This window comes from Somniosus microcephalus, unplaced genomic scaffold (genome assembly GCF_052327205.1).
Source record: "Somniosus microcephalus isolate GS21.2 unplaced genomic scaffold, FLI_Smic_1.0 unresolved_chr2, whole genome shotgun sequence".
Classification (NCBI taxonomy): domain Eukaryota; kingdom Metazoa; phylum Chordata; class Chondrichthyes; order Squaliformes; family Somniosidae; genus Somniosus; species Somniosus microcephalus.
In genome coordinates, this window is record NW_028225180.1 from 41496174 (window position 1) to 41501095 (window position 4922).

General features: G+C 42.9%; 1 pseudogene; it reads right to left on the reverse strand.

Moving 5' to 3' along the window:
- Positions 1-2644: 2644 nt before the first annotated feature.
- Positions 2645-3999, reverse strand: LOC147092561 (beta-1,3-galactosyltransferase 5-like; annotated as a pseudogene).
- Between the last annotated feature and the right edge of the window lie 923 nt (positions 4000-4922).

A 4922-nucleotide genomic window follows, 5' to 3' on the forward strand; every position in this document is an offset into this window, starting at 1 on the left:
TGTTGTTAATGATTGAGCACTGCCCCCACCCCATTTAATAGTTTAATGTCCATTCTTGCCACGCTAATTATCCTTTCCACGAGGACCTTGGTTTCAGCCCAGTTCATTTACAGCCTGTTCCAAATGTATAGCTAACTCTTGGCCCAGTACTGATAGCAGTGTCCCATGAAATGGAACCGCTCCCTATCACACCACTCATCCAGCCACGTGTTCACCTTTCTGTTCTTTTGATCTCTATGGCAGTTAGCACGTGGCTCGGGTAGAAGTCCTGAGATCAGCACCCTTGAAGACCTGTTTTTAAGCTACCTCCTCACTCGAAATACTCTCTCAGCAAGAACTCACCCTCTTTTGCCCTTTGTCACTGGTCCTGACATGAAACACGACATGAAACCTTGCTTTTCAAATTTCTTTGCAGCCGCATCGAGTTATCCCTTATCGTGACATTAATTTATGTGTAAACGGGGGCATTGAACCCCAGAATTTCCGAAAAACGTCCCTCTGTGTGTGAGGCCCCACTCGGGGAGGGAACTTCGATAATCTCCGCAAAAACTGTTCTTAAGTTACACCTGAAATAGTTGTAGACACAGTTTAATGCGAAAAGGAGTGAGAGAATGCCCTCTCCTATAAATTAGGAGTACTGGGACATTGAAAACTAGTAACGGGGCAGAATAATCACTCATTGTTTTATAACATCCCGTGGGACGGATTTTACAGCAGCTGCTAGCGTCGTTTGCAATTCAATTTAGAAATTTAATATTGAATCTGCACCCACCACCCTTTCAGGTATTGCACTCTTGATCACATCAACTCGCTGTGCAAAAAGATATTTCCTCATGTCGCCATTTGTTCTTCCGTCAATTACCTTGAAATTCACATAAGTGGTTGGAGCAGAGCGGGCCAATACGATTGGAGCTATTTGCTCGTGTGGAGGTTAAAAAAAGCAGTTGCTTGTTGGGCGTAATGGGTTTTTTCTGTTTTTAACACCGACGTATTTTTGTGAACATTGAGCTCTCACGGTTTAGCATTAATAATAGGACCCTGGGGAAATAATTTGGGATCTCAGCGTGTTAGAGCAATGACGCCAGACCTTGGATCAGGCAGCACGAGGAATGTGGCCTAAAGTTTTGTGAACACAGAGAACGGCTCTGGAGTTAGGTAGTTGGGGGAATATGAAAAGTGGCTTACTGGTATCCAGAAATTCGAACAACTCAGAATGTACATGTGTCTTTGAAAGATTTATTCAACAATGCAGAGGTAAAAAATATTCATGTAAACCCAGATTTTTGAGACACGCTGAGGTTTTGAAGGTAAATTTTCATGGAAGGCCCTAAACTAAAGAGCAAAAACAATGCAATCATTAGATTTAATAATGTTGATGCGAAAATGAAGTATTTATTGACGTAGAACCTTATTTTGAAGATTAGAAATTTCAGTTACTGAAAAAAATTACAGACATTATTTTCAGCAAGCTCTTTGATTAATTTGATTGGTTGATCAAGAAACTCGTTCCTGTGCCGACTCCCCTGTCCCTTCCCCATAGCCCTTCATATTTTCCCCTTCAAGGATTGATTCAATTCATTTTGAAAACTACTATTGAAACTGCTTCCACCACCCTTTCGAAGCACTGCATTCCAGATCATAACAACTCGCTGCGAGAGACAAATTCCCTTAAAAATAAACATCTTTACGTTTTTTGAATTTATGTTATTATTTATGTTCAGAAATCGAGGTAAATGGCAATTTCAAAAACAGAGATGTGGATTTGGCTTTTCTGCGGTATATTTCGAGGTGCTGGGAGACGTTAAACTGAGGCTCTACAGCACCACCATAGGAAGGAGCGTGTAATTACAGCATGGCCAGTTCATACAGGAGGTAACCTTAATAAAAATGAAGAGATTGGAGGAAATGAATGCAGACGTACAAATTCCGATATAGAATAGATAATTATAACATAATTGCAAAATACTGCAGATGCTGGAAATCTGAAATAACAACAGAAAATGCTGGAAATACTTAGCAGGCCAGGCAGCTTCCGTGGAGAGAGAAACAGAGTTAAAGTTTCAGGTCTGGGACCCTTCATCAGAACTGGAAAAAGCTGGAGATGTAACAGATATTATGCAGGTGCAGAGACAGAGGGGGAGTTAGGAGGGGAGGAAGAAATAGAAAGAACATCCTATACTTTTGTAAGAGGCAGGAAAGATAAAATGTTGCAAATGGGAATGGCAAAAATCATACTGCATGAAAAATGGGGGCAGGGATAATTATCTGAAATTGTTGAACTCAATGTTGAGTCCGGCAGGCTGCAAAGTGCCCAATCGAAAGATGAGGTGCTGTTCCTCGAGCTTACGCTGAGCTTCATTGGAACAATGCAATAGCCTGAGGACAGAGAGATCAGAGTGGGAGTGAAGCAGTGACTTAAAGTGACAGGCGGCCATAAGCTCAGGGTCACCCGTATGGACTGAACGGAGGTGTTCCACAAAGCGGCCACCCAATCTGCGTTTGGACGTGCAGTGAGTATTATCCCTGCACACCAGCAGCAGAAATGATGAAATCTCGTAAGGGTGTAATGATGTTGCATAAAAAAGCTATTAGGGCAAGTGACATTTGGAGGGGCAAATAACAAGCCTCTTCAAGGTGGCCTTCTTCACGTACCTCCAGCGAAACCCTCAGTTGCCGCACCTGTCAGTGCTTTCCAGTAGATTAGCAGATCGTAGGGTTTCAACCTGTGAGAGGTCATGAGTTTCCAAAAGTCGCAAACAGAAAACGGGAACTTTGATTCCTGGAATGTTTTGCGAGAGTGAATTTCCACTGGCTCGATCTTCAACTTAGCCAGGCAGAGACCGATGAAAACGTCCTCGAGTTTCAATTTGGGGATGCTCTTCAGAACGTTCCAATCTCAGCAGGCGACATCGGTCGATGCACATACACAGTGCCGGAGCAGAGTGATGGATAGGTTTCCAGAGGGTATTCCTGTTCACTCACACACCATTTACTGGATTTGTCCCTGATCAGTCTTGGTTGTCTCATTATGTAGCTGGTGAAAATGTTCCTGTGACTGGTTCGCGACAAGAGCTCTCTCAGTAATCAGCGTGGACAAACATGCCTGAATCGGTATTCATCACAAAGGAGGCTGATGGATAAAATCGGCTCACCAATTCCAAGCCCATCAGCAACTTGGTAGTCAGGTTGTAATAAGTGTCTCTGATCTCTTTCTGTATGATGTCTTTGTGCAGCAAGCCTTCGTCTAGCAGATGCTCCTGGCTGTACTCGAGCAGGAAATAGGTCACTGCCCTCTTGCCTTCTGTTGTCCACTCTCTCCCCCAGGTCCGGCGAATGGCCGAGCGAGCTTCGAACTGGTCCTGGGCACTGGTGACGAGCAGAATCAGGAATGGGGGACCAATGTCACACCTGCTGTCGGGTCGCATTATGAAGGAGGTGTCATTTAACTCTGGGTAATGTGAATGTTCAGAAATGTGATAGTTTAAATATCCGAGTATGATAAGTATCAGCAAAAGAGACAAACAAACAAATGAACGTTTCTTTTGACGTAAGTTGAAACAGCATATTTACCAGAAAATATTTTCATATTTTGAATCACCTGTAAAATAAAAATACAAATTGATTATGGTGGAAACCGTGTAATGCAAAGCGAGACACTTTCCAGTTTAAGATTATCTGGCTTTATCAGGTGCATAGAAATAGGAGGAGGCCATTCAGCCCTCGAACACGTCCTGCCATTCAATTGGGTCATGGCTGATCTGCATCTGTATTAGCCACCGTAGTACTGTAAACCATAATGCCCTTATCCAACATAAAATGTATCAATCTCAGATTTGAAGCCTTCAATGACCCCCAGCATCAACAACTATTTGAGCGAGACAGTTCCAGATTTACACTACCCTGTGTGTGAACAATTGCTCCCTGACGTTATCCCTGACCAGCCGAGCTCTAGTTTTATCATTGTGGCCCATTTATCTAGACTCCCCCACTAAGGAAATATTTTACCTCTCTCTATCCTCTAAACTACTTTAACCATCTCTTAATCTTCTATACAAGTCAAGTATATCGAATACGTCCTGCTGATAGAACAGTATAATAGAATCTCAGAATCGTTACTCCCCCGCCCATTCCCTGCAGCCCTGCATTTTTTTCTTACAAGTCCTCATCCAATTCCCTTATGAAAGCCAGGATTGAATCTGCCTCCATCATTCTTTTAGGGAGTGCATTCTGGATCATAACCACCAGGTGACTTTGCAAGCACCTGTTTCCTTGTTAAAGATAGATGTAAAGTACACATTTAGTACCGCAACTTTGACTTTTGGAAGTCCATATACACAGTATCAATTGCACTGCCCTAATCCACCCTCTCTGTTAACCCTTGCAAAAGCTGAATCAACTTGGTCAAACACGATTTGCTCCTAAAATTTCCCTGTTGTCTCTTTTTATTAGTTCATGTTGTATAACTGGCTGTTACTTTTCTCCCGGATTGTTGTTATAAAGCTTCCCCATCACCGCTGCTTAAACGACTAGCGTGGAACAGCCAGGTTTAACCTTGTCCAATTTTTTGTAAAATGATTTAACATTTTCTACCCCCAGTGCTTTCCCACCTCTCCAGTATCTCAGGAGAATTGGAAGACTGTGGGCAGCACCTCTAGAATTTCTACCCTTACTTTCCCCAACAACCTAGGATGCATCCAATCCAGACTGGGAGACGGATCCACTTTAAGTACCGCCAGCCTTTCTATAACCTCTTCTTCATCTTTTTTTTATCTCATCCAGTAGCCCAGCCGCCTCCTGTAAACCACAGCTTTGGTAAACTCCTCTTCCTTTGCAAACATCGATACAAAGTGCTAATTTACTACCTCAGCCAGTCCTCCTACCTCCACCAATAGTTTTACATTTGGGCCCAAATACTCCTCTGA